An 18,775-nucleotide genomic window follows, 5' to 3' on the forward strand; every position below is an offset into this window, starting at 1 on the left:
GGGGCGGGGGGGGGGGGGAGGCCCCCTGGTGCCCTGGCAGCCGCAGCTGTCCCCGCGGGGGCTGAGGGCCGTTGCTCCTGCCCCCTTGGCTGCGGCGGTGGGGCCCGGGGCGTGACGGTGTCGGCGGGGGGCCGGGTGGGCGCAGGCCAGGAGCGGAGCCGCCGCTGGGGCGAGGTGGCGCCGGGGGCCGGTCCGGGACCAGCGAGCCGCGGCCGAGCACCGCCCGCTGGAAGCGGCAGGGCGTCTGCAGCGCGGAGGAGGTGAGCGGGGCCGGGGGTTGCGCGCTGCGCGTCCCGGGCGTGCGGGAACGGCCTGGGCGAGGCGGCACAAGCGGGGCGCGCCGGGGCCGGGGGTGGCGGTGGTAGAAGGGGGTGCGCCGGGGCTGTGCAGGGCGGGGGAGAAAGAGGGTGCGCGGGGGGAGGAGGGAGGCGTCGTGCGCCAGATGTGGGTGGTGTCTGGGAGGATGGGGGAGGAGGGATCCCAGGGGAAGGCCTAGGCAGGGGTGCGGGGAGGGGTGCGGGGCGGCAGAGGAGGTGTCGGAACTGGCCCGGAGCCGGTCGCGGGAGGGGCCCCGGACGGTATTGGGGAGAGGGACGGGACGGAATCGGCGTAGGATCAAAGTTGTTCAAGCGCGCCGGAGGACGCGCCCCCCGCTTCCCCCGCGGCATGCCGGGAGCGGTAGTCTTCCGGCACTGGGCTTCCGGGCGGCCGTGGCCGCTTCGCGCGGCATGCCGGGAGCGGTAGTCTTCCGGCACTGGGCTTCCGGGCGGCCGTGGCCGCTTCGCGCGGCATGCCGGGAGCGGTAGTCTTCCGGCACTGGGCTTCCGGGCGGCCGTGGCCGCTTCGCGCGGCGTGCCGGGAGCGGTAGTCTTCCGGCACTGGGCTTCCGGGCGGCCGTGGCCGCTTCGCGCGGCATGCCGGGAGCGGTAGTCTTCCGGCACTGGGCTTCCGGGCGGCCGTGGCCGCTTCGCGCGGCATGCCGGGAGCGGTAGTCTTCCGGCACTGGGCTTCCGGGCGGCCGTGGCCGCTTCGCGCGGCGTGCCGGGACCCGAAGTCTTCCGGCACTGGGCTTCCGGGCGGGCGCCGCCCACCCAAACACCGCGCGCATGCGCACCGCCTCCCGCCGGGCTCTCTGTTACCGCCGCGCGTTCCACAGGCCCTGCCGCACCAGAACGCCGCACGCGCGCGCCGCTCCCTGCTGCCCTCGCGTGTCCACAAGCCAGTACTGCCGCCGCCGCGACCGGCCTCCCCGGCGGGCGGAGAATACGGCCGGCAGCCGGCGCACACGCGCGCGGCGCCGCTCGCCGCGTTCGCCGCTCCTCTCCGCTGTTCCGCTCACGGGGAAGCGCACGGGCCCTGCTCCTCGCCCTTTCCCGGCGCTCACGGGCCGGTAGCGCAGGGAGCTTTTCCTTATCGCCGCTTCCCGCTGGCGCGGGCAGTGCCGTCCCGCAGCGGCGCCGCGCGACCCTCGCACCGCAGCCTGCTCGCTGATCGCCGCCGGTCTCTCGGGCACGGGCAGAGCAGCCTCGGGGCGAGCCCCGCGGGGCCGCGGCCGACTGCGCTTCGCACGAGCGAGCCGCGAGCACGCGAGGCCGCCGCCCCGGCTCTCGACCGCGCCCCGCCCCCAGCCCTCTCCGCCCCTCCCGCCCCGCTCGCGGCCGGCGCACGCGCGGCGCCGCGGCGCAGCATGGCGGCGGCGAGCGGCGAGCGAGGGCCGAGGCCGCCTGCGGTGGAGGGTGTGGGGGCGGCCGTGAGGCGAGCGCGTCCTGTCGGGCTGCCGCCTGCCCGCTGAGGCCGTCGCCGCGTGGAGGCGGCGGGGCGGGGCTCGGCCCCGCCGGGCAGGGTCTGCGCGGCGCCGCGTGTGCCGCAGCGCGGGTCTGCCTTTGCCTTCGACGTGTGGCGCCTTTAGGGCCCCGGCGCGGGCCGGAGCGTGCGCTCGCCCCTGCGGACGCAGCCCGGAGGAGCGGGGCCGCGGGCGGGCCCCGGAGCGGGGTTGCGGCGCGGCGTCGGCGGGAGGTCGGCTCCTGTTGCGGCAGGCGTGGCCCGGAGCGCCGGTGAGTCACGGGAAGCTTGAACCGTCTGGAGCAAGCCGGCTGAAGGAGATCGCGAGTCAGGTACGATCAGCGCAGCCCCGAGTTGTTCCCTTGAGACGCGTGGCCGGGCCGAGCGAGCGAGCGAGCGAGCGGACGGACAGACGGAAGAAAGACGCCCCCGGACACCCTGAGGGCTCCCCCACCGCCAGGCGCAGCGTGGAGAATGTTGGTGGGTGGAGGCACGGGTGGCAAACCGATTTTTCTCTTTCTCCTTCTGGTGCACCTCTCAGAAGCCTCTGTACGCGCAGGGTGTGGCCGGCCTGGGGTAGCCGTGCTGCGCACGATGCTTAAGAGGAAGGCTAACGTAAAACGGCGGGCCGAGGAATCACCTAATAAAAGGCCCGGGAAAAGCCTGAGAGAACACCGATGGCCCCTGGGAAGCCCCAGGGATGCTACAGGAAAGAGCCTGGCCTTCAGGCACCTCCTCAGAGCAGGAGAAATGTCTGACTCGGGCCGGTGGGAGAATGGCTGCGACTAATTACGGCCTTTCTTTCCTTACCGAAAGCCTTGTGAAAGCAGAAGGGACTAGAGAGGATGCGTAAGCAGGTTGTGGACTCTGTGCAAAGTTGAAACAAACAACAGTCCCCTCTTCAAGTAGAAACGGTTTAGTCCTGAGTGGTAGACGAGCGTAGCTGCGAGCAACGCGAAGAGAAGCGGTTACGTCAATCGCGCCAAAAGCCTCGGGGAGGCTGCGTCTAAAAGCTGATACCCTCGCGGCCTCATGAGTCTTCTCGGTTTGTTTGGCAGGGTAGTCCCCCGAGAGGGGACATCTCGAAGAGAAGCGGCTGGACCTAGCGATCCAGCTGTTCGCGTTGGTCGTCACCCGTGAGGCAAGGAGCTGAGCGTAAGAGGACTCTGGGAGCTGAATCGAAAAGGTAATGGGTCTGAAACGGAGACAGGCGCAGCAAGTGCTGTCCTCCTTCCGTGTAGTTAAAGACCCAGGGAACTGTCGGTTAAGCGGGTGCGTGCCGGGGTTTGAGAAGGGATACGGAACGGTAGCGATAATACGGAAGCAGGATAAAAGCAAGGTTTCACGGAAGATGGCGTGGCTAAGTGTTAGGCGATACGCCTGCCTGTCTAATAACCTAGCCCTAATTGCGGTACGCAGTGTTTCCAAAGAGTTTACCCTGTAACGCGTGATGCAGAGTGCTGAATAGAGACCTTTCCTTTAAGGAAGGAGGGGAGGGGAGGGGAGAGGAGAGAAGGGGGGGGGGGGGGAGAAAAGGTATCAAAAGGGAGAAGAATACGGGAAAGAGAAAAAGAACGTGCGTAAATGCTGTCATTGGCTTTCATTGAGAGTAAAATGCCAGTTTCTCTCTTTGTTACAGAGCTGGAACCAACGCTAGCAAATGCTGACAGAGAGGAAAGCTGGACAAGCAGTCTTTTTGTGATTAGTACCTAAGGGACGAAGGGAGTGCAACGAGGAAGCAAAAACGCAGCGGACCCCTGACATCCCCAGCGACTGCTGCAGAAGGAGGTGTTCCGCCACGGGCGAGAAAGGTGACCGCTGGTAAGGGCTGTTTGTTATTTCGGCCTCCCAGAGGCAGCGCTGAGGGCTACGCAACCCGTTCCTACCCTGCGGATATCGTTAACTGCATCCGCCTGAGTTTTGCTTTGCCCGTTTCCGTTCTGTCTTGTCATCGTACGTGTGCAGATAGAAAGAGAGAGATGCAATACTTACTCTTTCAGACGAATTGCCGCGGCTGAAGTTGAAGAGACCAGAAAAGCGTAAGCAAGCTGAAGTGAGAAAAACCACGTGGAACCAGCCGAGAGCCGTCTCCGTCTCCCGCCCCCCGCCCGGAAGGAAAGCCCGTCCTTCCTGACTAGGAAGGCTCACCGTTAATAGCGATCGGAACGATAGATCGCCGACGTATAACGGAAGGCGCGCCCGCCTTACAACAAGCACGCTACGTACGTGTCTTTCTGTGCGTGTGGCTTTACGTGTCTGCGAAAGGTCCTGTTTTAAAAGCTGCGAGACGGCAAATTGTTATCTTAGGGGAACGATGGTCAAGCGGCCAGAGTTACCGAAGAAGGAGAGGGAGAGAGAGAGCGAGAGAGAGCGAGAGAGAAAGTGCGTGAACTGTAAAATTATGAGATGGTTTTCAGAGGGCTCGGTTAGTGCAACCCCCCGGTTAGTTACCTGGCGGTGGTATTTGGGGAAAGAGGAAGGCAAGTAGATAGAGGAAACGTTAAAGCCTCGTGGAATTAAGTAACATCTCCTGCCGTCAAATTCCCGCGACGAGGCAAGCCGTTTTCAGCGATGCTTTCCACATCTGCTGACTCCGTGGGAGCAGCACCGTTAGAAAACAGCGGTGAGGGAAAGCAGGTGCCAGCAGCAAGATCCTGGCATCCCCTCTGAGGCCAGAACACAAACTCTCTGGGTGTGAGAAAGGCCATTTAGCAGCAGTCTGGGCTGTAACGGTCTTTGAGACTCCTACCTTTGATAGGACAGAGGCAATCCAACGCGCTCAGGTCCCTCTGTAGAAGTAACGCCCGGCACGCGACCGGACAGCAGGGGATCATCTCTGCAAGCGGCTCGGTGGGCGCTCATGTTAACGAGCCGGGGAGGGGGGGCTTACTGTGCGAGCGTTGCGAGCGGTGAGTTTTCCTGCGCGTGTCTGAATTGACTGAGGGGCAGAGCACGCTTGCGCCAAAAACCAGGACGCAGAAGGTTTCCGGCAGGTTAATCTCTAGCGGCCACTTACTCTAACTTCCCTTTCACAGCACACCCGAGCGTCCTCACACCTTCCAAAACGGGTGGGGGAAGTGGTGCTTGTGGCCTGCGTATTCCCCGTTTACCTTGCCTGCGTGTGTGTGTGTGTGTGTGTGTGAGCTGCTTTTGTGCTTATAAACCGCTTTGGATTCTCACGATTTTCTGCAGAGCTTTGGTTTTTGTGTGTTTTTTGGGTTTTTTTTTTTTTTTTTCCGTCTGCGGTTTGTGTGGGGGGGTGGTTTGTGTTTTGTGTTTTGTTTGGGGGGGGGTGGTTTTTTTTGTTTTGCTTTCCTCTGTACTTTTGTAGGGTGATGGATTTTACTATGCCTCCATCGACGAGTGCTGGCAGACAAAGTTATAACGTCCCAAGGCAGACTCTTAGGCAAGACGGAGGAGTTCAGCTGGACAGCCTGCTAGAAGAGTCTCGCCCAAGAGGGGTTGCTAGCCCCCTCTTGAGCTCTAGGCGCTGATGCATCTGCATCGTCCCGTCAGGCACACAGACGTTTTCTTTGCTCGCAGACGTTTCAGCACGTCTTTACGCCTTACAGCGGTAGCGTTTATAAACTGCGTTAATCCTAGGCGTTCGTAACGTCGGGGAACGACTGCACGCTGCCGTGAAGAATTACAGGCTACCGCCCTCGGACCTCTGCAAGTTATCGCGTGTCAGGAGCAGCCAGGAGGATCCAGGTGCCAGCGGAAAGGTTCTCCTGCCGGTCCCGACAAGGAGCCTTCGGCCGTAGGAAGGCTGGCCGCGTCCTTACCTGTGAGTAGTAAGCCGCAATTCCCAGGCGGGCAAAGGAAGCGGGGAATAGCGACGGGTAGCCCGGTCACTGTGGCCCTGCTGTTGCTGGCAGGGCCACCGGGTCTGCGCGAAGCCTCAGCTGCCTGCTTGGAGCTGTATTTTGCTCTGTTTACCTGGAGGAAGCGGTGAGGCCTAAAATAAGAATTTTTGTGGCGAGATGAGTAAGCCGGGACCCCACCTGCCTTTTGCCTTGCTTTGCTGCTTCACGTCATAAGAGCAACTTGGGATCCCAGGATGAAAACTGTTACAATGCTGGGGGAGGGGGGGGGGCACTGCATCTGCCCAGGTTAGGAAACCATCGTTAAAGGTTTGGGAGGGAAAAAGCTCTAAAACGAGAATCTCCCAGGTGGTTTGATTCGCGTTGAGGGTCAGGGTCAGAGCCTAGTACTCTCTGACAGGGTTCTTCTAGATATTCCACACGTACGGAGAGCACAATGTAATGTCTGGCCGTCGAAAGAGCGTTGTCGTCGCTGGGAGCTCTCCGCAGAGATCTGCGTCTGGCCGCCGAAGATGAGCGGAAGGCGAGCCCAGGCTTGCGACGTGGATGCAGCTGAGTCCTGGGGCTGCGTTGCGTGTGAGCAGGGCTGGGACGTGGCAGTGGTTTTGCCCTTGGCGGTTACGGGTGTCACTGGCCGTGGATGGTTGCCCGCGGAGCCGAGAGGAGCAAAACTGTCAATGGTCTGTGGGGGAGATGAATCGGCGCTTGCGGCGTTTCACGTGCGTTCAGTGGTCGCGCGGCCTAGTGCGATCCGGCAGCACGATTTGCGCACGTGCTTATGCTTTAGTGGCGGCTAAGCCCAAGCCTCTAAACAGCAACTGTAACAGGACTGTGGTGCACGTCTTCCTGTTCTGCTGCCCTTCTAAATGAAGGTTCCTAAGGCGTGGGCAAAACTCTTTGGCCGCTTCTTACTGTTCTCATGCTCGTGGGTGCTGTGGCGTTCCTTGCTTAAAGCTAAGCAAAGGTTTGGACTTTTTCACTTGAGGTTTATGTAGTTTGTTGCTGAGGGTCTCTCACGCCGCGGTTGTGGTTTCTCGCTTTATTTTGTGGGGCTCGGTCTTTATCAGGCGCAGTTCACGGGTCCCTCATTTAGCGATCAGGGCGCAGGATTGAAAATGCAACCTCATCCCGAGACTTTACAGCCTCAGAAACCATTTGGGTGCCAAGATGTGCGGTTCGTCACTTCAGGTTCAGGGCTTAGGGCTTCCTGATGAGGGAAAAGTCCGTAAATAATAAACTGTAGGCCCTGAAGCCCGAGCAGCGGGCTGCAAGCCCTCCTTCGGCGTTTGGCATCTTCCCCTGTGCTAGCGCTCCGCTCTGTGCGCTGAGCTGAGGCCTGGGTTTGATACGGTGCAGGCCCACCACGCAGACACGGGCGATGTGCGGCGGGCGAGCCGAGAGCCGTGCAAGCGTTCCGCGGGGCTCTGGTCTGGGGTAGAGCGGAAGCGCGGGCAGGCGAGCTCAGGCGTTGTCCTCTCCAATTCTCAGAGCTGAATCCTATCCCCGAAGGAAAAAGCAGAAGGGGCAGGCCGTCGGCTACGCAGACGCCTGCCGCCTCGGGGGCTGCGGCGGGAGCTGACCCTTCCCCGACGGACGGACGGTCGGACGGACGGACGGACGGACGCTGGCGTGGCGATGACTCTTCAGGTGTCACGGGGTAAGGGGAAGCGTGCCGGCACCGAGCTCCGTGGCAGGCTCGCTCCCAGGTGGCGTTCCTGCCCAGTAAAAGAATAAAGAGCCGCTTTATTCTTTGCGGTCGTGTCTGTGGTTCCGGACGCCCCCCTGCCTGAAGATGACGCCCGGGGGAGGAGGTTACACGTTGTGCGCCCGGGGCCGGGAGCTGGTGGCCGAGCCCCTTGCGCTTTGGAGTGCCTGCGGTTCCCAGGGGACGCGGTGCTGTTCCCGGGGCTGTGGGGAGTTGCCCTGGCGTGGCCTGGACCCTCGGGACTCTTGGGGGTGGTTCCCATCGTCGTGGGGGCAGCCGGGGCCCCCCCCCCTCCAGGGCCGTGTGAGGGCACCGGCCTGCTCCCTGGCCTGTCTGGGGCCGGGGCCCGCGTGCCTGGAGCTGGGAGAGCTGCGGGCGTCCGCGGGGCCGCGGAGAGCCTGCAGGCGCCGGTGCCGTCACAGAATCACAGAACGGGTAAGGTTGGAAGGGACCTCTGGGGATCGCCTAGTCCAACCTCCCTGCTCGAGCACGGTCACCTAGAGCGCGTTAGACGGGATCGCACCCAGGCGGGTTTTGAATATCTCCGGAGAAGGAGACTCCGCCACCTCTCTGGGCAGCCCGTTCCAGTGCTCCGTCACTCTCACGGGAAAGAAATCCTTCCTCGTATTCGGGCGCGACTTCCTGTGGTTCGGCTTGTGCCCGTTGCCTCTAGTCCTTTCGCGTGGGACAACTGGAAAGAGTTTAGCCCCATCCCCTTGCCACCCTGCCTTCAGATACCGATAGATTTTGATAAGATCCCCCCTCAGTCTTCCCCAGGCTAAGAGCCTCTTGTCGAGGGTAAGTGAGCCGCGCTGAGCCCTGCGACGTGCCTTACGGCCCCTTTGGTGTGCCCCGAGGCCCTTTGTCCGTGTGTTGGTTTGCCCCGGAGCCCTGCGTTTGCCCTCTGATGCCCTCAGGAGCCTTCAGTTCACATTTTGGCTGGCCCCCACGGCCGCCGTGCGCCTCGGAGCCCTGCGCTTGCTCTGCAGCGCGCGACGAAGTTCTCTGTTTTGTCGCAGAGCTTTCTGGGTGTGCCCCAGGGCCCTCCTTTTGCCTTTTGGTGCTCCCAGAATCACCCTGTTTGCTCCATCTTTGCGTTGTAATATACGTACGTACATATATAAAATGTATCTACATATTTAAGACACGTTTGTCGCACCCGCAGCTCTCGATTTGTTCCCTTGTCCCCCGAATGCCCCCTTTTGTCCCCTGTGCGCTCCAGCGCTCTCCCTTGAGCTTTCAGGAAGCTGCTCTCGGGAGTCGGGGCGGGGGGGGGGGAGGCCCCCTGGTGCCCTGGCAGCCGCAGCTGTCCCCGCGGGGGCTGAGGGCCGTTGCTCCTGCCCCCTTGGCTGCGGCGGTGGGGCCCGGGGCGTGACGGTGTCGGCGGGGGGCCGGGTGGGCGCAGGCCAGGAGCGGAGCCGCCGCTGGGGCGAGGTGGCGCCGGGGGCCGGTCCGGGACCAGCGAGCCGCGGCCGAGCACCGCCCGCTGGAAGCGGCAGGGCGTCTGCAGCGCGGAGGAGGTGAGCGGGGCCGGGGGTTGCGCGCTGCGCGTCCCGGGCGTGCGGGAACGGCCTGGGCGAGGCGGCACAAGCGGGGCGCGCCGGGGCCGGGGGTGGCGGTGGTAGAAGGGGGTGCGCCGGGGCTGTGCAGGGCGGGGGAGAAAGAGGGTGCGCGGGGGGAGGAGGGAGGCGTCGTGCGCCAGATGTGGGTGGTGTCTGGGAGGATGGGGGAGGAGGGATCCCAGGGGAAGGCCTAGGCAGGGGTGCGGGGAGGGGTGCGGGGCGGCAGAGGAGGTGTCGGAACTGGCCCGGAGCCGGTCGCGGGAGGGGCCCCGGACGGTATTGGGGAGAGGGACGGGACGGAATCGGCGTAGGATCAAAGTTGTTCAAGCGCGCCGGAGGACGCGCCCCCCGCTTCCCCCGCGGCATGCCGGGAGCGGTAGTCTTCCGGCACTGGGCTTCCGGGCGGCCGTGGCCGCTTCGCGCGGCATGCCGGGAGCGGTAGTCTTCCGGCACTGGGCTTCCGGGCGGCCGTGGCCGCTTCGCGCGGCATGCCGGGAGCGGTAGTCTTCCGGCACTGGGCTTCCGGGCGGCCGTGGCCGCTTCGCGCGGCATGCCGGGAGCGGTAGTCTTCCGGCACTGGGCTTCCGGGCGGCCGTGGCCGCTTCGCGCGGCGTGCCGGGAGCGGTAGTCTTCCGGCACTGGGCTTCCGGGCGGCCGTGGCCGCTTCGCGCGGCATGCCGGGAGCGGTAGTCTTCCGGCACTGGGCTTCCGGGCGGCCGTGGCCGCTTCGCGCGGCATGCCGGGAGCGGTAGTCTTCCGGCACTGGGCTTCCGGGCGGCCGTGGCCGCTTCGCGCGGCGTGCCGGGACCCGAAGTCTTCCGGCACTGGGCTTCCGGGCGGGCGCCGCCCACCCAAACACCGCGCGCATGCGCACCGCCTCCCGCCGGGCTCTCTGTTACCGCCGCGCGTTCCACAGGCCCTGCCGCACCAGAACGCCGCACGCGCGCGCCGCTCCCTGCTGCCCTCGCGTGTCCACAAGCCAGTACTGCCGCCGCCGCGACCGGCCTCCCCGGCGGGCGGAGAATACGGCCGGCAGCCGGCGCACACGCGCGCGGCGCCGCTCGCCGCGTTCGCCGCTCCTCTCCGCTGTTCCGCTCACGGGGAAGCGCACGGGCCCTGCTCCTCGCCCTTTCCCGGCGCTCACGGGCCGGTAGCGCAGGGAGCTTTTCCTTATCGCCGCTTCCCGCTGGCGCGGGCAGTGCCGTCCCGCAGCGGCGCCGCGCGACCCTCGCACCGCAGCCTGCTCGCTGATCGCCGCCGGTCTCTCGGGCACGGGCAGAGCAGCCTCGGGGCGAGCCCCGCGGGGCCGCGGCCGACTGCGCTTCGCACGAGCGAGCCGCGAGCACGCGAGGCCGCCGCCCCGGCTCTCGACCGCGCCCCGCCCCCAGCCCTCTCCGCCCCTCCCGCCGCGGCCGCGGCCGGCGCACGCGCGGTGCTCGGCCGCCGGGCGGCTGCTGCGGCCGCGCCCCGCTCGCGGCCGGCGCACGCGCGGCGCCGCGGCGCAGCATGGCGGCGGCGAGCGGCGAGCGAGGGCCGAGGCCGCCTGCGGTGGAGGGTGTGGGGGCGGCCGTGAGGCGAGCGCGTCCTGTCGGGCTGCCGCCTGCCCGCTGAGGCCGTCGCCGCGTGGAGGCGGCGGGGCGGGGCTCGGCCCCGCCGGGCAGGGTCTGCGCGGCGCCGCGTGTGCCGCAGCGCGGGTCTGCCTTTGCCTTCGACGTGTGGCGCCTTTAGGGCCCCGGCGCGGGCCGGAGCGTGCGCTCGCCCCTGCGGACGCAGCCCGGAGGAGCGGGGCCGCGGGCGGGCCCCGGAGCGGGGTTGCGGCGCGGCGTCGGCGGGAGGTCGGCTCCTGTTGCGGCAGGCGTGGCCCGGAGCGCCGGTGAGTCACGGGAAGCTTGAACCGTCTGGAGCAAGCCGGCTGAAGGAGATCGCGAGTCAGGTACGATCAGCGCAGCCCCGAGTTGTTCCCTTGAGACGCGTGGCCGGGCCGAGCGAGCGAGCGAGCGAGCGGACGGACAGACGGAAGAAAGACGCCCCCGGACACCCTGAGGGCTCCCCCACCGCCAGGCGCAGCGTGGAGAATGTTGGTGGGTGGAGGCACGGGTGGCAAACCGATTTTTCTCTTTCTCCTTCTGGTGCACCTCTCAGAAGCCTCTGTACGCGCAGGGTGTGGCCGGCCTGGGGTAGCCGTGCTGCGCACGATGCTTAAGAGGAAGGCTAACGTAAAACGGCGGGCCGAGGAATCACCTAATAAAAGGCCCGGGAAAAGCCTGAGAGAACACCGATGGCCCCTGGGAAGCCCCAGGGATGCTACAGGAAAGAGCCTGGCCTTCAGGCACCTCCTCAGAGCAGGAGAAATGTCTGACTCGGGCCGGTGGGAGAATGGCTGCGACTAATTACGGCCTTTCTTTCCTTACCGAAAGCCTTGTGAAAGCAGAAGGGACTAGAGAGGATGCGTAAGCAGGTTGTGGACTCTGTGCAAAGTTGAAACAAACAACAGTCCCCTCTTCAAGTAGAAACGGTTTAGTCCTGAGTGGTAGACGAGCGTAGCTGCGAGCAACGCGAAGAGAAGCGGTTACGTCAATCGCGCCAAAAGCCTCGGGGAGGCTGCGTCTAAAAGCTGATACCCTCGCGGCCTCATGAGTCTTCTCGGTTTGTTTGGCAGGGTAGTCCCCCGAGAGGGGACATCTCGAAGAGAAGCGGCTGGACCTAGCGATCCAGCTGTTCGCGTTGGTCGTCACCCGTGAGGCAAGGAGCTGAGCGTAAGAGGACTCTGGGAGCTGAATCGAAAAGGTAATGGGTCTGAAACGGAGACAGGCGCAGCAAGTGCTGTCCTCCTTCCGTGTAGTTAAAGACCCAGGGAACTGTCGGTTAAGCGGGTGCGTGCCGGGGTTTGAGAAGGGATACGGAACGGTAGCGATAATACGGAAGCAGGATAAAAGCAAGGTTTCACGGAAGATGGCGTGGCTAAGTGTTAGGCGATACGCCTGCCTGTCTAATAACCTAGCCCTAATTGCGGTACGCAGTGTTTCCAAAGAGTTTACCCTGTAACGCGTGATGCAGAGTGCTGAATAGAGACCTTTCCTTTAAGGAAGGAGGGGAGGGGAGGGGAGAGGAGAAGAAGGGGGGGGGGGGGAGAAAAGGTATCAAAAGGGAGAAGAATACGGGAAAGAGAAAAAGAACGTGCGTAAATGCTGTCATTGGCTTTCATTGAGAGTAAAATGCCAGTTTCTCTCTTTGTTACAGAGCTGGAACCAACGCTAGCAAATGCTGACAGAGAGGAAAGCTGGACAAGCAGTCTTTTTGTGATTAGTACCTAAGGGACGAAGGGAGTGCAACGAGGAAGCAAAAACGCAGCGGACCCCTGACATCCCCAGCGACTGCTGCAGAAGGAGGTGTTCCGCCACGGGCGAGAAAGGTGACCGCTGGTAAGGGCTGTTTGTTATTTCGGCCTCCCAGAGGCAGCGCTGAGGGCTACGCAACCCGTTCCTACCCTGCGGATATCGTTAACTGCATCCGCCTGAGTTTTGCTTTGCCCGTTTCCGTTCTGTCTTGTCATCGTACGTGTGCAGATAGAAAGAGAGAGATGCAATACTTACTCTTTCAGACGAATTGCCGCGGCTGAAGTTGAAGAGACCAGAAAAGCGTAAGCAAGCTGAAGTGAGAAAAACCACGTGGAACCAGCCGAGAGCCGTCTCCGTCTCCCGCCCCCCGCCCGGAAGGAAAGCCCGTCCTTCCTGACTAGGAAGGCTCACCGTTAATAGCGATCGGAACGATAGATCGCCGACGTATAACGGAAGGCGCGCCCGCCTTACAACAAGCACGCTACGTACGTGTCTTTCTGTGCGTGTGGCTTTACGTGTCTGCGAAAGGTCCTGTTTTAAAAGCTGCGAGACGGCAAATTGTTATCTTAGGGGAACGATGGTCAAGCGGCCAGAGTTACCGAAGAAGGAGAGGGAGAGAGAGAGCGAGAGAGAGCGAGAGAGAAAGTGCGTGAACTGTAAAATTATGAGATGGTTTTCAGAGGGCTCGGTTAGTGCAACCCCCCGGTTAGTTACCTGGCGGTGGTATTTGGGGAAAGAGGAAGGCAAGTAGATAGAGGAAACGTTAAAGCCTCGTGGAATTAAGTAACATCTCCTGCCGTCAAATTCCCGCGACGAGGCAAGCCGTTTTCAGCAATGCTTTCCACATCTGCTGACTCCGTGGGAGCAGCACCGTTAGAAAACAGCGGTGAGGGAAAGCAGGTGCCAGCAGCAAGATCCTGGCATCCCCTCTGAGGCCAGAACACAAACTCTCTGGGTGTGAGAAAGGCCATTTAGCAGCAGTCTGGGCTGTAACGGTCTTTGAGACTCCTACCTTTGATAGGACAGAGGCAATCCAACGCGCTCAGGTCCCTCTGTAGAAGTAACGCCCGGCACGCGACCGGACAGCAGGGGATCATCTCTGCAAGCGGCTCGGTGGGCGCTCATGTTAACGAGCCGGGGAGGGGGGGCTTACTGTGCGAGCGTTGCGAGCGGTGAGTTTTCCTGCGCGTGTCTGAATTGACTGAGGGGCAGAGCACGCTTGCGCCAAAAACCAGGACGCAGAAGGTTTCCGGCAGGTTAATCTCTAGCGGCCACTTACTCTAACTTCCCTTTCACAGCACACCCGAGCGTCCTCACACCTTCCAAAACGGGTGGGGGAAGTGGTGCTTGTGGCCTGCGTATTCCCCGTTTACCTTGCCTGCGTGTGTGTGTGTGTGTGTGTGTGAGCTGCTTTTGTGCTTATAAACCGCTTTGGATTCTCACGATTTTCTGCAGAGCTTTGGTTTTTGTGTGTTTTTTGGGTTTTTTTTTTTTTTTTTTTCCGTCTGCGGTTTGTGTGGGGGGGTGGTTTGTGTTTTGTGTTTTGTTTGGGGGGGGGTGGTTTTTTTTGTTTTGCTTTCCTCTGTACTTTTGTAGGGTGATGGATTTTACTATGCCTCCATCGACGAGTGCTGGCAGACAAAGTTATAACGTCCCAAGGCAGACTCTTAGGCAAGACGGAGGAGTTCAGCTGGACAGCCTGCTAGAAGAGTCTCGCCCAAGAGGGGTTGCTAGCCCCCTCTTGAGCTCTAGGCGCTGATGCATCTGCATCGTCCCGTCAGGCACACAGACGTTTTCTTTGCTCGCAGACGTTTCAGCACGTCTTTACGCCTTACAGCGGTAGCGTTTATAAACTGCGTTAATCCTAGGCGTTCGTAACGTCGGGGAACGACTGCACGCTGCCGTGAAGAATTACAGGCTACCGCCCTCGGACCTCTGCAAGTTATCGCGTGTCAGGAGCAGCCAGGAGGATCCAGGTGCCAGCGGAAAGGTTCTCCTGCCGGTCCCGACAAGGAGCCTTCGGCCGTAGGAAGGCTGGCCGCGTCCTTACCTGTGAGTAGTAAGCCGCAATTCCCAGGCGGGCAAAGGAAGCGGGGAATAGCGACGGGTAGCCCGGTCACTGTGGCCCTGCTGTTGCTGGCAGGGCCACCGGGTCTGCGCGAAGCCTCAGCTGCCTGCTTGGAGCTGTATTTTGCTCTGTTTACCTGGAGGAAGCGGTGAGGCCTAAAATAAGAATTTTTGTGGCGAGATGAGTAAGCCGGGACCCCACCTGCCTTTTGCCTTGCTTTGCTGCTTCACGTCATAAGAGCAACTTGGGATCCCAGGATGAAAACTGTTACAATGCTGGGGGAGGGGGGGGGGCACTGCATCTGCCCAGGTTAGGAAACCATCGTTAAAGGTTTGGGAGGGAAAAAGCTCTAAAACGAGAATCTCCCAGGTGGTTTGATTCGCGTTGAGGGTCAGGGTCAGAGCCTAGTACTCTCTGACAGGGTTCTTCTAGATATTCCACACGTACGGAGAGCACAATGTAATGTCTGGCCGTCGAAAGAGCGTTGTCGTCGCTGGGAGCTCTCCGCAGAGATCTGCGTCTGGCCGCCGAAGATGAGCGGAAGGCGAGCCCAGGCTTGCGACGTGGATGCAGCTGAGTCCTGGGGCTGCGTTGCGTGTGAGCAGGGCTGGGACGTGGCAGTGGTTTTGCCCTTGGCGGTTACGGGTGTCACTGGCCGTGGATGGTTGCCCGCGGAGCCGAGAGGAGCAAAACTGTCAATGGTCTGTGGGGGAGATGAATCGGCGCTTGCGGCGTTTCACGTGCGTTCAGTGGTCGCGCGGCCTAGTGCGATCCGGCAGCACGATTTGCGCACGTGCTTATGCTTTAGTGGCGGCTAAGCCCAAGCCTCTAAACAGCAACTGTAACAGGACTGTGGTGCACGTCTTCCTGTTCTGCTGCCCTTCTAAATGAAGGTTCCTAAGGCGTGGGCAAAACTCTTTGGCCGCTTCTTACTGTTCTCATGCTCGTGGGTGCTGTGGCGTTCCTTGCTTAAAGCTAAGCAAAGGTTTGGACTTTTTCACTTGAGGTTTATGTAGTTTGTTGCTGAGGGTCTCTCACGCCGCGGTTGTGGTTTCTCGCTTTATTTTGTGGGGCTCGGTCTTTATCAGGCGCAGTTCACGGGTCCCTCATTTAGCGATCAGGGCGCAGGATTGAAAATGCAACCTCATCCCGAGACTTTACAGCCTCAGAAACCATTTGGGTGCCAAGATGTGCGGTTCGTCACTTCAGGTTCAGGGCTTAGGGCTTCCTGATGAGGGAAAAGTCCGTAAATAATAAACTGTAGGCCCTGAAGCCCGAGCAGCGGGCTGCAAGCCCTCCTTCGGCGTTTGGCATCTTCCCCTGTGCTAGCGCTCCGCTCTGTGCGCTGAGCTGAGGCCTGGGTTTGATACGGTGCAGGCCCACCACGCAGACACGGGCGATGTGCGGCGGGCGAGCCGAGAGCCGTGCGAGCGTTCCGCGGGGCTCTGGTCTGGGGTAGAGCGGAAGCGCGGGCAGGCGAGCTCAGGCGTTGTCCTCTCCAATTCTCAGAGCTGAATCCTATCCCCGAAGGAAAAAGCAGAAGGGGCAGGCCGTCGGCTACGCAGACGCCTGCCGCCTCGGGGGCTGCGGCGGGAGCTGACCCTTCCCCGACGGACGGACGGTCGGACGGACGGACGGACGGACGGACGCTGGCGTGGCGATGACTCTTCAGGTGTCACGGGGTAAGGGGAAGCGTGCCGGCACCGAGCTCCGTGGCAGGCTCGCTCCCAGGTGGCGTTCCTGCCCAGTAAAAGAATAAAGAGCCGCTTTATTCTTTGCGGTCGTGTCTGTGGTTCCGGACGCCCCCCTGCCTGAAGATGACGCCCGGGGGAGGAGGTTACACGTTGTGCGCCCGGGGCCGGGAGCTGGTGGCCGAGCCCCTTGCGCTTTGGAGTGCCTGCGGTTCCCAGGGGACGCGGTGCTGTTCCCGGGGCTGTGGGGAGTTGCCCTGGCGTGGCCTGGACCCTCGGGACTCTTGGGGGTGGTTCCCATCGTCGTGGGGGCAGCCGGGGCCCCCCCCCCTCCAGGGCCGTGTGAGGGCACCGGCCTGCTCCCTGGCCTGTCTGGGGCCGGGGCCCGCGTGCCTGGAGCTGGGAGAGCTGCGGGCGTCCGCGGGGCCGCGGAGAGCCTGCAGGCGCCGGTGCCGTCACAGAATCACAGAACGGGTAAGGTTGGAAGGGACCTCTGGGGATCGCCTAGTCCAACCTCCCTGCTCGAGCACGGTCACCTAGAGCGCGTTAGACGGGATCGCACCCAGGCGGGTTTTGAATATCTCCGGAGAAGGAGACTCCGCCACCTCTCTGGGCAGCCCGTTCCAGTGCTCCGTCACTCTCACGGGAAAGAAATCCTTCCTCGTATTCGGGCGCGACTTCCTGTGGTTCGGCTTGTGCCCGTTGCCTCTAGTCCTTTCGCGTGGGACAACTGGAAAGAGTTTAGCCCCATCCCCTTGCCACCCTGCCTTCAGATACCGATAGATTTTGATAAGATCCCCCCTCAGTCTTCCCCAGGCTAAGAGCCTCTTGTCGAGGGTAAGTGAGCCGCGCTGAGCCCTGCGACGTGCCTTACGGCCCCTTTGGTGTGCCCCGAGGCCCTTTGTCCGTGTGTTGGTTTGCCCCGGAGCCCTGCGTTTGCCCTCTGATGCCCTCAGGAGCCTTCAGTTCACATTTTGGCTGGCCCCCACGGCCGCCGTGCGCCTCGGAGCCCTGCGCTTGCTCTGCAGCGCGCGACGAAGTTCTCTGTTTTGTCGCAGAGCTTTCTGGGTGTGCCCCAGGGCCCTCCTTTTGCCTTTTGGTGCTCCCAGAATCACCCTGTTTGCTCCATCTTTGCGTTGTAATATACGTACGTACATATATAAAATGTATCTACATATTTAAGACACGTTTGTCGCACCCGCAGCTCTCGATTTGTTCCCTTGTCCCCCGAATGCCCCCTTTTGTCCCCTGTGCGCTCCAGCGCTCTCCCTTGAGCTTTCAGGAAGCTGCTCTCGGGAGTCGGGGCGGGGGGGGGGGGAGGCCCCCTGGTGCCCTGGCAGCCGCAGCTGTCCCCGCGGGGGCTGAGGGCCGTTGCTCCTGCCCCCTTGGCTGCGGCGGTGGGGCCCGGGGCGTGACGGTGTCGGCGGGGGGCCGGGTGGGCGCAGGCCAGGAGCGGAGCCGCCGCTGGGGCGAGGTGGCGCCGGGGGCCGGTCCGGGACCAGCGAGCCGCGGCCGAGCACCGCCCGCTGGAAGCGGCAGGGCGTCTGCAGCGCGGAGGAGGTGAGCGGGGCCGGGGGTTGCGCGCTGCGCGTCCCGGGCGTGCGGGAACGGCCTGGGCGAGGCGGCACAAGCGGGGCGCGCCGGGGCCGGGGGTGGCGGTGGTAGAAGGGAGTGCGCCGGGGCTGTGCAGGGCGGGGGAGAAAGAGGGTGCGCGGGGGGAGGAGGGAGGCGTCGTGCGCCAGATGTGGGTGGTGTCTGGGAGGATGGGGGAGGAGGGATCCCAGGGGAAGGCCTAGGCAGGGGTGCGGGGAGGGGTGCGGGGCGGCAGAGGAGGTGTCGGAACTGGCCCGGAGCCGGTCGCGGGAGGGGCCCCGGACGGTATTGGGGAGAGGGACGGGACGGAATCGGCGTAGGATCAAAGTTGTTCAAGCGCGCCGGAGGACGCGCCCCCCGCTTCCCCCGCGGCATGCCGGGAGCGGTAGTCTTCCGGCACTGGGCTTCCGGGCGGCCGTGGCCGCTTCGCGCGGCATGCCGGGAGCGGTAGTCTTCCGGCACTGGGCTTCCGGGCGGCCGTGGCCGCTTCGCGCGGCATGCCGGGAGCGGTAGTCTTCCGGCACTGGGCTTCCGGGCGGCCGTGGCCGCTTCGCGCGGCATGCCGGGAGCGGTAGTCTTCCGGCACTGGGCTTCCGGGCGGCCGTGGCCGCTTCGCGCGGCGTGCCGGGAGCGGTAGTCTTCCGGCACTGGGCTTCCGGGCGGCCGTGGCCGCTTCGCGCGGCATGCCGGGAGCGGTAGTCTTCCGGCACTGGGCTTCCGGGCGGCCGTGGCCGCTTCGCGCGGCATGCCGGGAGCGGTAGTCTTCCGGCACTGGGCTTCCGGGCGGCCGTGGCCGCTTCGCGCGGCGTGCCGGGACCCGAAGTCTTCCGGCACTGGGCTTCCGGGCGGGCGCCGCCCACCCAAACACCGCGCGCATGCGCACCGCCTCCCGCCGGGCTCTCTGTTACCGCCGCGCGTTCCACAGGCCCTGCCGCACCAGAACGCCGCACGCGCGCGCCGCTCCCTGCTGCCCTCGCGTGTCCACAAGCCAGTACTGCCGCCGCCGCGACCGGCCTCCCCGGCGGGCGGAGAATACGGCCGGCAGCCGGCGCACACGCGCGCGGCGCCGCTCGCCGCGTTCGCCGCTCCTCTCCGCTGTTCCGCTCACGGGGAAGCGCACGGGCCCTGCTCCTCGCCCTTTCCCGGCGCTCACGGGCCGGTAGCGCAGGGAGCTTTTCCTTATCGCCGCTTCCCGCTGGCGCGGGCAGTGCC

General features: G+C 63.6%; 2 long non-coding RNA genes across 10 annotated transcripts; both read left to right on the forward strand.

The window, feature by feature from the left end:
* Window positions 1-140: 140 nt before the first annotated feature.
* LOC134141572 (uncharacterized) lies at window positions 141-8,454 on the forward strand. Of its 5 annotated transcripts, none has more exons than XR_009958648.1 (8): window positions 141-260; window positions 1,910-2,114; window positions 2,841-2,968; window positions 3,422-3,603; window positions 3,783-4,004; window positions 5,114-5,569; window positions 6,018-6,182; window positions 7,095-8,454. It is a non-coding gene; the product is annotated as an uncharacterized LOC134141572 (long non-coding RNA). The 5 variants fall into 5 exon arrangements; XR_009958646.1 differs by having other exon boundaries at window positions 5,386-5,569; window positions 6,007-6,182; XR_009958644.1 differs by having other exon boundaries at window positions 5,386-5,569.
* Window positions 8,455-8,711: 257 nt separating this feature from the next.
* Window positions 8,712-17,152, forward strand: LOC134141574 (uncharacterized). Of its 5 annotated transcripts, none has more exons than XR_009958653.1 (8): window positions 8,712-8,831; window positions 10,602-10,806; window positions 11,533-11,660; window positions 12,114-12,295; window positions 12,475-12,696; window positions 13,808-14,263; window positions 14,712-14,876; window positions 15,789-17,152. It is a non-coding gene; the product is annotated as an uncharacterized LOC134141574 (long non-coding RNA). The 5 variants fall into 5 exon arrangements; XR_009958651.1 differs by having other exon boundaries at window positions 14,080-14,263; window positions 14,701-14,876; XR_009958649.1 differs by having other exon boundaries at window positions 14,080-14,263.
* The last annotated feature ends 1,623 nt before the right edge of the window (window positions 17,153-18,775 follow it).

This window comes from Rhea pennata, chromosome 5, assembly GCF_028389875.1.
Source record: "Rhea pennata isolate bPtePen1 chromosome 5, bPtePen1.pri, whole genome shotgun sequence".
NCBI classification, from domain to species: Eukaryota; Metazoa; Chordata; class Aves; order Rheiformes; family Rheidae; genus Rhea; species Rhea pennata.